This window comes from Sapajus apella, unplaced genomic scaffold, assembly GCF_009761245.1.
Source record: "Sapajus apella isolate SASKATOON/1434 unplaced genomic scaffold, GSC_monkey_1.0 scaffold1, whole genome shotgun sequence".
Taxonomy (NCBI): domain Eukaryota; kingdom Metazoa; phylum Chordata; class Mammalia; order Primates; family Cebidae; genus Sapajus; species Sapajus apella.
The window spans coordinates 88,622,822-88,635,095 of NW_022436941.1; the positions used below are offsets into that span (position 1 = coordinate 88,622,822).

The window sequence follows — 12,274 nt, forward strand, 5'->3', positions numbered from 1 at the left end:
GCTATCTTCGTATCATCTCAGACAATCTTACATGAAGCATGAGTTTTTTTTTTCTTTTAGGAAACTGCCTGGCACTATTTTTGACCTGGGGGAGGGTTTACTTTTTCTCTTCAAAATCTGTGTATAATTGATACATTTGTTCACTTCGCCGTTGAAACTTTATTAGGGGAACATATTTTTGCAAAATATTTATTCCAAATATCTTCTGAAGAATAACAACTGGCTATGTGCCACACAAATAAACAAAGCCAAATAAGGAAAGAGAGACAAAGCCAAATAAGGATGGAGAACAAGACATAAAATAGACTGAACTTTATTTTCTAAAAATAAAAATTGAATAAGGAATTTGATTAGAAATTGAAATTTATAACTAAATCTAAGCCTTGGTTTCTAATTAAATCTTTCTAAGTCAGAGATTTATAAAAATTAGACAATTTACCACAACATAGAGATAACATTTAACTGCATTCATTAATATTTATGTCATCACCTATACATTTTGCTCTCTATAAAATAATATGTTGTAGTAAAAATGAGGATTGGGGTAAAAGTGCTTTCAAGCTTGTTTTTAACAACTTCTGTATTTTGAACTTGGTTTTTCCCCCTTATATTTTTTCAATAATGTTTTGTGCTGGCTAAGAGGTCGTTATGTAGACAATTACTAATTTCTTCTTCAGCATTTTCAAACACTTCTCTCCCTCTATTTTTAAAGAGTTTCAGACAATAATAGTATTCATCATTTGTGTTAAAGATATTTCATAGTGTAAAAAAATATATACTGATATGCAAATTGGCCTCAGGGTGAATTCATTGTAGAAATAACACTACATTATGAAGGTATCTGTAATACAAAATAACTGCCTCAAAAACATTTAGCTTATATACATTCAGACAAAATTCACATTGAAAGCCTGAAAACAATTTGACCCCAATCCTTATTCTCATGAATATATATAAAGAAGAATATCTTTGAGTATGACACTCTGTCATTCTTGATAGATTGAGTGTGGAATCTCATCCACAGTTGTTTTCATAACATTATTTGCTAAGTGACACAAGTTTTCATTTTCTGAAAAAGCAAAATGTAATGATAAATGCAATATATATTTTTATATTAAACAGTGTGGGATGTCCAAATGCCAAAGGCCGGAAACTTTAATTAAAATACTTGTACTTTGAGAGAAAGGAAAAAAAATCTACATTTTAAAGAGCAAAAGAAGAAAATTGTTTATCTGTAATACATATTAATATTATCAGATAAATATTGGCCTGCTTGTCACAAAGAAAATATTAAATAGTTTTGAAATTGTATTTCTATGATGGACAGTGAATCATAAGTTTAAAATAACTATATAACAATTGCTTATCAATAATGCTAAGACTGAAAATTGATACAGGTTAGGGAAAATATTCCACTAATTATCTGAATATAAAGAATTTAAAGGTTGATGAGAGAAGTTTAGATCATATCTAGTTCAACACTTATGTCATATTAAGTAACTTTTGGGGTTGTGGCTATAGCCCTGAGACAGACTCAACTTTGTACTCAATTTTGAGACAAAATATTTCACCTCGAAAATTATACTTAAAGAAACCTTAAAAATACCACTTATGCCTAATTTGGCTGAGTCTACTTGTGTGCTACCAGCCACCTATATACTTAATGTTGTTCAGTCAATAGTAGAGCTTTTAAGAAAGGGAGGCTTGAAATAATAACGTAGACATACCATACTTAGTAATTAAGATTGTAGCTAAGATTAACTAAAGATTTATATGAACAGGCACTACTATTTAATCAAAACTTATAAAAAGTTTATATACACAGATGAACCTAAAAAACACACTAAGTGAAAAAAGCCAGTTGCAAAAGGGCTTATTTGATTATATCACCTAAATTGTCCAGAATAGGCAAATCCATAAACACAAAAAGGAGATTCATGGTTGCCAGGACCTGGGGAAAAGGAGGGATAGGAAGCGACCTAATGGATGTGGGGTTTCTTTGGTGGGTGATAAAGATGCTCTAAAATTATTTAGTAGCAGCTGTTGCATAGCTCTGAGAATATACTATATACATAGCGTTATACATTTTCAAGGAGTGAATTTTACAGCATGTGAATTATATCTCAATAAAGCTGTTATATTAAATAAAATATATGATTTATTTCTTTTTTTTTAACTGTCAGGACTTAAATCTTTGCTTTTTAACTTTTCAACGGGCCTGGATTTCTGTAAAAGTCTCCTAACTGCAATCCCTATCCCTTTCTTCTTCTGCAATATATTAGTCACACAGATCAATCTTCATGAACATGGTCTGTACATAACCATTAGTCTCTTTACAACAATTTGTGGAAGGAATTAAGATTAAAGTTGAAAATTTTGGTCGGCCATCTTTGTTTGACCTATTGTCTTTTATTCTCTCCGGTTGATATCCTGTTATCTATATGTCCCCAATAATCTTAAGATTTTCCGTTTCCATCTCTAAGAAATGACTTGGAGTTAACATAGTTACCTTGCTGGAAATCCGCTTCCTTTCCTCTAGGCTTCTCCCTTTCTGCATTCTTTGGAGCCTAATCCAAACCCCACTGTTTTCTAATTCTTTCTTTGGCCATCTCAGAACACAGTCAACTGCTCTCTTGCAGAACTTCTAATGTATTTCCTTATAAGCATTACTCATTGTCTATTTGATCAATATTCCATATATTTTGCATTCTGTCCCTTGAGAACACTGGAAATAGCACTCTACGGCATGTATTTCTCATAGTATTTGACCCATTGTAGGTGGCTATCACATTCAGTGTTTGACCATATAAATATATAGAGAGAATTTGTATCCAACAAACATTTTTCAGGTACACTAGGGTTTTTTGAAGCAACATAAACATTTTTGTTCAAATAATATAACTATAAAACATATTACTTGCATATTATATAATAATTTCTAGCTTTCAAGTTTTTAAAAATAATGGTAATTATATTTTCTGAAACAACAGCAAAACATATGGTCTGACATATAGAAGAGAAGGGCATATTTTAAATCAGAGCTAATTATGAATACAAGCCAAATGTTCAATGTATAATAAATCACAATTTTAAAAGTGTTGGTGCCACAGAGACTTGGATTGTGGACATGCTGTCACCATTACTAATTACTTTATCTTTGAGCAAGTTAATCTTTCAATGCCTCATTTTCCTCATCTACAAAGTAAAGAAAATAACCTATTCAACATCATAGGACTGTGTTAAAAAGTTAACAGAGAAAATGCTAATGAAATGTTTCGTACTGTGTTGGATACTAATAAAATATTATATCAATTTTAGTTATTATTACTGTGCAGACACAGCATAAAATAATTGTTAAGGGTGGGCTATCACAACAAGCCACATTTGCACACATGAATAACAGAAAATAACAATTTAAGCTTGCCTTTGGGGGATTCTATTGTGTCTGGAAGTATCTCATTTAAGGATCATGTATTTTACTAAAATATGAATGCCAGAGAAATGGATGTCTCTGTGTAGGAGAATGCCAGATCTCCTGCAGTACATTTTGCCCAGTACTGAAAATACAAGCTGATACACAATTTCTCCATTCACTCCTTGGCCTTTTGACAGACGAATCTACTAACCAAATCAAGAGAAGGCTACCAATACATAAAGATAATAAATAAGAAAGCGGGGAATGAGAACCAGCACACAGTTTGAGCAAGGATGGGGCAGAAAAGTTTAGAGAGGTTCTTAGTGCCCCCTAGTGTTAAATCTCCTGCAGTTTTTTGTTTCATTTTGTTTCTAAAGTGGGTGTTTTACCAAGGGAGTTTGAAGTTAGAAGCACTAAGCTTTTTTCAAAAGATCTTCATATTAGGCTACCTCAAAATGCACAGACATAATTCTTCTAAGAAAGGAAATTCGCAAAGGCTAAAGACACACAATGTAGTCATTTCATTAAAGAAATGATGAATTACAAATGAAACATATCTAGGAGAGGGACTTAAATTCTGTATTTAAATATATTTATTCATCAGTTGAAGCAATCAGATAATCAGAATACATGCATTTGAGTGGAATATTTAAGCCTAAGTAACTCTAACTGAAGCAATGTAATGAGTGAGTCTAGTTAAACTCCTTACCTAGGCTATTTTTAATGGAATTGCTGACGTCCTTAATACAGAGATCTGAATACTTATATTCCAACAGTATATATAGCCTGCAGACAACTCTTACTAAAATGTGCTGAATTAACTTCTCAGCTTTGAGGCTTTTATTTCACAAGGGCAGAACATTAATTTCATGACCTTCAAATGTTCTAAATGAATGTAACCACTGAATTAAATAATAACTGGTTTTCTTTTATCGCTATCAAGCCTATAGAAGGAGGCCCAAAGTTACAGGAATTGGAAATTACATCTGTAGCTTAGTCAAAAAACACTTCCTATTTTGCTGATTAAAATTTGTCTTTGAAAACTTTTTATAAAAATGGCAGTTGAAAATCTAAACTATTTTGGAACATTTATAAGTAGTTTAAAGAGAACTGAAATAGATTATCATAAAGAAATAATTAATCAGCTTGCTTTCAGTCTGGCGGGTATTTCTGTCAATGTGATTATATTAGAAAAGATTTTTATTTTTGAAAAGAAAACCATGTCTGATGTAAGACTGGTTTGGACAAACCTTAAGTCTGAGTCAAGATGTTTTATCTCTGTTTTGATATAGTCACTTCAAAATACTTGTAGTCGTTTTTGGATTCTAGTATTCTCCTGATAAGGATCATTCTCAAGTTTTCCTCATTTGAAATTTCACCTTTAAAATATAGGGAGGAGGATGGTGAGCTATCATTCAGTGTTCATACTCATTGCACACCAAGCCATACTGTATTTCCTTCCCATCACTTCCCACCTCAGTTATTCATTACATACTGCACTTATTCATGCTGATTCCACCCCAAAACCCACTTTTAGGAGACATCTAACGTCGTTTAATCTAGTCCCTCTGTATGCCTTAATTCAAATGCAGAAGAGTTTAAACTTCTGATTATATTTGATGAACTGCTCCTGGATGATGAGATCAATTAGTAAAGAGTGACAATTTTTTTTTTCCAAGGACCGACACTGAGGTAATTGGTGTAGTTCAAGCACCGTTGGTAATAATGTTAATATGTATACTAGAAAGAGGTATTGAAGGCAGGTGCTTAGACTCTTAAGCTTAAAAATTCAGGCTGGGTGCGGTGGCTCATGCCTGTAATCCCAGCATTTTGGGAGATCGAGGCAGGTGGATCACGAGGTCAAGAGGTCAAGACCATCCTGGCCAACATGGTGAAACCCCGTCTCTACTAAAAATACAATGATTAGCCAGGCGTGGTGGTGGGCACCTATAATCCCACTTGTTAGGGAGGCAGAGGCAGGAGAATTGCTTGAACCCCGGAGGCAGAGGTTGCAGTGAGCTGAGATCGCACCACTGCACTCCAGTCTCGTGACAGACCAAGACTCTGTCTCAAAAAAAAAAAAAAAGAGAGAGAGAGATCAAAAGTTCAATTATATTCTTAAACTTCTGAATGTCAACTTTGGCATTTGATATTTTTTGCTGAAGGAACAAAACAGGGAACAGCTATGATAATTAGCTATGCACCTGGCTCCTCACATTATTATATATAATAACTTCTAAATTGAAATATATTTTCACAGTCAATGAAATATACATGAATTTCTTTTTAAGGATTTTTTAAAGAGAAAAGAGAACAACGTGGCTAAGATGAGATTTTTAGCAAATAGGAAATAATATGAAAAGAAAAGAAAATAGGAGGTATAGCGCCTTTAAATGTTAACACAATATCAGTATCAGAGGTTTTTGTGGTATAAGAAGGAGTCCAAATTTTAAATACAAATACAAAATTCCACAATTTTTTGTTCTGTGTTGCTTTGCTTTTGCTGATCCCTTTCATAGAGAGTACGCTGAGCCAAATAAATTAAAGAAGCACTCCTCACTTCTGGGATAAGACATAGACATCGTTACACATTAATGTACCTAATCAGACCATGGGAGTTCATCATACAATCACCTGAGTTAACATGTTTATAAAGTCCGTAGCAGTGAGAAAACATGACAAGATATATCTGTTTTATTAACATGAGGTTATCTCACATTATCTGCTATCCTTAGATAAACACATTTGAACATCTCTGGGGTTCAGTAAAAAACAATAAGCACGTAATTTTTGCACATTATAGAATAATAGTCCCAGTCAGCCATCATCCTTGTGAACAGAAAAAGGCATAGAAACTTCCTGTGGAGAGAGCAGACTAGCACTCAGCAGTTGACTCAGTGCTCTGTGGTAAGCCTTTGGACTCCTTCTTATACCACAAAAACCTCTGACCCTTGAGTAGAGCTCACTCTATTAACCAGAATCCTTGTCAGTGTCACCTCATATATTTCTCATCTTACGTCCTCTGGAATCCCATGGTCCTTCTATCGTAAATCCATGGTTGCTAGTTCCTACAGCTTGCCTACCTTGTCTCAATGATTATTCTTGTCAACTCATTCCAGATTAACCTCACTCATTGAGCTACCTCTCTAAAAGGTTGTCCTGTTGCTGTTTAAATCCTAGTATGATCATTCCACTCTAAATTAACATCAACATGGCAGATGGCAGCCTAAAAATCTCAAACCATTAGATGCATACATTATCTATTGATTAGCTATAGGTTGGTGCAAAAGTAATCACAGTTTTTGCCATTACTTTTTTTTTTTTTTTTTTTTTGAGACGGAGCCTCACTCTGTTACCCAGATGAGTGCAAGGGTGCGATTTCAGTTTGCTGCAATCTCTGCCTCCCAGCTTCAAGTGATCCTCCCGCCTTGGCCTCCTGAGTAGCTGGGTTTACAGGTGCACAGTGATCCTCCCCCCTTGGCCTCCTGAGTAGCTGGGTATACAGGTGCACACCATCAAGCTCAGCTACTTTTTGTACTTTTAGTAGAGACAGAGTTTCACCATGTTAGCTAGGCTGGTCTTGAATTCCTGACCTTGTGATCCACCCACCTCAGCCTCCTGCCATTACTTTTAATTTTAGTTTTCAGTAATAACGTAAAGGTCACAAATAAAATTATAGAAAATTACCTGATGTTAGGCTGGGAGTCATAAGAGTAGCTGTGGGGGTTTCAGGTTTGTTGCTGAAGAAACAATGGCAAAGGGACACAACTTTCTTAACTATGGTGAACTTTGAGTCTATGTAAGAAAGACTCATTTTCTGTACTGGGAGAAAATATCAATTAGGAAAGTTTTACTTGATTTTTCGCCAAAGGTGGGAAGACAGTAAACTTCAATAAATGAATATTGAATAATGAAGAGGGAAAGAGAGGAAAAAAAAAGAAGAGATACAATGAGGAAAGCAGGAAGGAAAACAAGAAAGTGTTGTGAATTGACCTAGGCCAAATTGGACAATCAGGAAGTAACAAGCTCTTTTGATAAGAAGGCATATATTCTGGCCACATATAGCCCTTATCCACAAACTACCTCCCAAATGATACTAGTAAATGCAAGCAAGGGTCAACAAAATTGAGATACAAACTTGTATTAGCAAGTATGCAACATGAAATGAAATAAAATACAACACAAATACATACAGTCTAGTTCAAGAAGGTCTGGAAAATTCCACTCTGTCCTCAGATACTCAGGCAAGCAACTTGCTTCAAGTATTCACTGTGAGGCAGGTGTCAAAATATTCTCTAGTGTGCATCCTTTTATCTGAGTGAGGCAAGAGTCCTCCAAAAGTTCTAGAACTTGACTGACTTATAAACCTTATTTATTCTAAAGGTGGCACCTGCATAAACTGGCTGTCCAATTAAATGTCTTAAACTCTCATTTTTTTCAAAAATTTTCTTTTCTAATATACATAATGTTAATAAACCTTTGGTATCAACTTTAATACTTTACATGCTTCCAGAATTTGGAATCTTGACTACAGTATTTCAAATGCTAAATCCATGCCCTTAAAGAAAAAACTTATCTTACACACTCCAAAACCCACTCAAAATACACACCTTTGCTGCAGTGTTTATAGTAATACATTTCAAAGTAAATTATCACATACAAAGTAAAACACGAAGGAAGGAAGCCCTTTGGACTTCCCTGATGCTAGTAAAGAGACTATAATGTAATTTTTTCAGTAAATGTTTGATTACATTAATTAAACTTCATATTGGAAATGCCTTCTAGACAGAGGCCGAGCCACGAGGTCCAGCTACCTGAAACAACAGAACCAACCCCTGTGGGTCATCATCATGCCCTCCGACCTGGCCAGGAAGAAAGCAGCCAAAAAGAAGGAGGCTGCCAAAGCTCGACAGCGGCCCAGAAAAGGACATTAAGAAAATGGAGATGCTGTCACAGAACCACAGGTGGCAGAGGAAAATGAGGCCAGTGGCAGAGAGACCACAGAAGTGGATTTGCTGACCAAGGAGCTCGAGGACTTTGAGATGAAGCTGCTGCTCGAGCTGCCACTGGCGTCCTGGCCTCTCACCCCAACAGTACTGATGTTCACATTATCAACCTGTCACTCACCTTTCACTGTCAAGAGCTGCTCAGTGACACCAAACGGGAATTAAACTCAGGCCATCCTTATGGTCTCATTGGCTTAAATGGAATTAGAAAGTCCATGTTGCTTTCTGCTATTGGGAAACATGAAGTGCCCATCCTTGAGCATATCGACATCTACCACCTGACTCGAGAGATGCCCCCTGGTGACAAGACACCCTTGCTGTGTGATGGAAGTCAATAGAGAGTGGGCCATGCTGGAGAGGGAGGCAGAGTGGCTGGCTTATGAGGATGCGAAGTATGAGAAGCTCATGGAGCTCTATGAATGCCTGGAGGAGCTGGATGCCGACAAGGCAGAGATGAGGGCCTCGCGGATCTTGTATGGACTGGGTTTCACACCTGCCATGCAGCGCAAGAGCTGAAAGACTTCAGTGGGGGCTGGAGGATGAGGGTTGCCTTGCCAGAGCCCTCTTTATTTGGCCCTTCCTGCTGCTTCTGGATGAGCCCACCAACCACCTGGACCTAGATGCTTGCGTGTGGCTGGAAGAACTAAAAACTTTTAAGTGCATCTTTTAAGCGCAATGGTTCTTGTCTCCCATTCCTAGGATTTTCTGAATGGTGTCTATACCAACATCATTCCCATGCACAACAAGAGACTGAAGTATTATACGGGTAACTATGATCAGTATGTGAAAACGTGGCTAGAGCTGCAGGAGAACCAGATGAAGAGGTTTCACTGGAAGGGAGCAAGATCAGATTGCACACATGAAGAATTACATTGCGAGGTTTGGCCATGGCAGTGCCAAGTTGGCCCAGCAGGACCAGAGCAAGGAAAAGATGCTACAGAAAATGATGGCATCAGGACTGACAGAGAGGGTCGTGAGCAACAAGACACTATCATTTTACTTCCCACCATGTGGCAAGATCCCGCCACCCGTCATTAATGGTGCAAAATGTGAGCTTCAAGCATACAAAAGATGGGCCTTGCATCTACAATAATCTAGAATTTGGAATTGACCTTGATACACGAGTGGCTCTGTTAGGGCCCAATGGAGCAGGAAAGTCAACTCTTCTGGAGCTGCTGACTGGAGAGCTACTACCCACAGATGGCATGAACCGAAAACACTCTCATGTCAAGATAAGGCGATACCATCAGCACTTACAAGAGCAGCTGGACTTAGATCTCTCACCTTTGGAGTACATGATGAAGTGCTACCCAGAGATCAAGGAGAAGGAAGAAATGAGGAAGATCATTGGGCGATACGGTCTCACTGGGAAACAACAGGTGAGCTCAATCCAGAACTTGTCAGACGGGCAGAAGTGCTGAGTGTGTCTGGCCTGGCTGCCCTGGCAGAACCCCCACATGCTCTTCCTGAACAAGGCCACCAATCACCTGGATATTGAGACCATCGACGCCCTGGCAGATGCCATCCAGGATTTTGAGGGTGGTATTATGCTGGTCAGCCATGACTTCAGACTCATTCAGCAGGTCGCACAAGAAATTTGGGTCTATGAGAAGCAGACAATCACAAAGTGGCCTGGAGACATCCTGGCTTACAAGGAGCACCTCAAGTCCAAGCTGGTGGATGAGCAGCCCCAGCTCACCAAGAGGACCCACAACGTGTGAGTCCTCTACCTGGGCTCGGGTCAGGAGCTCCATCTGGGAACTAACTGCTGCAGGACAGGACCCTGGGGCTACACTCCTGCATTGCGGCAATACCGCTCCCCCAGCCTCTCCGCTGCCCCTCGACCTGCCTTAGCTGCACTCTTATCTACAGCTGGACAGTACCTGTCTGTTTCCCGTCCTCCTTCCAGTTACTTCTGTCCATGTCTGGACTTGGCTGGCCATTCCCTCTAACCCCTTGCTGGTTACCTTACTCTGAGTGTGATGCAGTCAGAGGCACCTGAGGGTTAGCCCAAGGGCCTAAGCCTGGATTTGACCTGGGGAGGAGCTTAGGATCCTCATTTTCTGGGTTTTGGTGATGTTGGAGGAATGCCCACTGCCCCTATTCCTTTTTGATTCTGGTTTGGAGCTCTGGACCAGGACCTTCTTCCTGGTCAGTTTTTAAATAATTACTTAACAGTGTAACTTTTAGACCTGCGTGGCATCTACAAAACACCCAATAAAGAAAGAGGAAGCCAAAAAAGAAAAAGAAAAAAGAAGATACCTTCTATGGAATGAGATACTACAAAATCAATTTTAAATATGACTTTCCCATTTAAGTATGAAATAAACAATTAGGTAAGAAGAGAATGGCAGGTGAAAAAAAAGAAAAATATGGTCCAAATGAACACAGCAGGGAGTTTGAAAGCCATTTCAAAGTGATAAGAGAAAGTAAGCCTAACAATTTAAATGAAAATTGATAATAAATCACCTTTTGAAATTCAACTTGCAAAACCTCCAAAATGTCTATTTTATTAAATGGCAAATTAATTTCTTAGAAGATTTTCAAACTTTTCAAATTTAAACATAAGAATTTATTCATTGCATTCATATTTTGCACAGAAGTATTCATTTTCTATTTCCAACTCTTAATTATTAAAGGTATTTTCAAGTTCAAGGCTCAAGACTGTCTTGATTCTAGAAACATACACTTAGAGTTTATGATAGTTGTCAACCACGTGAATAAATTTTTTAACAGATTTATATGTGATAGAACATTTTACATGGTGAAGGTTAGGTTTCTAAAAAACAGAGATGGCCAGCCTGCAACTCAATAGAATCTCATTTAATTTGTTGGGGGAAGGCCCAGAAATCAGTGTCTTTATAAAGTTATAAATCATATATTTCTTTCTAATGTATTACCACCTTGTGGTCACTATTATTGCCAAAATTTTGCCGGAACTGGAATATTCTAATAATCAATCTGACATTAATAGATATCTGAAGGAGTCTTTAGAAGAGTGTACCAATACATTTATGCCTTGACTTTTCAACAAAATAGCAGCTATCCAGCTGTCCCTCTTCTAAAAAGAATATTTAGGAAATTACTACTTATAGAATATTTGGTTATTCTTTGATCATATTAGTAAAAAAAAATCACTTTACTGAAAGGTATTAATGTAGTGAAATATTTCAGGATGAAGAGCAAAGAGTTCTGTCTCTTACAATCTGATATAAATCAATTACCAACGAGGAAAAATTTTCAGTAGAAGAAATATGTGATCATCACTATATTTGAAGCTAAAAACACAGCAGGAAGAAAATACATTTAATAAACAAGAAAGTGTTATATAAGTAAGATTTTTAATAACAAATAAAAACAGAGAATTGAATAGTCTCTACAGATCTTCAGGGGATCAAGTTACTTTTACTAAATATACAGACAGGAGAAAAACTCCCACAAACTTTAACCAGTAGTTATGTAACCAGATCCTTAATAATGTTATTACAATACTTAGGTTTTAGAAAAACAAACTCTTAAAAAGCCAGTACAGTGGCTCACAGATTCTCTCTATTTACAGTACTCCAATTTACCTTAAACAAAATTGGGAAATAAGTGAGCTTTGACCTAGAGCACCCTTCCTCACTTAGAGACCTACCTGCTATGCTTTGGCTTGCAAGTGTCCCTCATTGTATGCCTGAAATCTTACCTTTATCCATTCTACTATAAAAAAGGTCTCAGTTTTGTGTTCCATTCCTCATATATTTGCTCTCATGTAACTTAAATTAAATGACAGATATTCATTAAATATCTAGATCATTTCCAAATAAGATAAACTACTTACACATTAACTGCTGAATGTAAGTTTGAGCTT

At 36.9% G+C, this 12,274-nt stretch overlaps 1 pseudogene; it reads left to right on the plus strand.

The window, feature by feature from the left end:
- Positions 1-8,249: 8,249 nt before the first annotated feature.
- Positions 8,250-10,142, plus strand: LOC116553720 (annotated as a pseudogene).
- Positions 10,143-12,274: the final 2,132 nt, after the last annotated feature.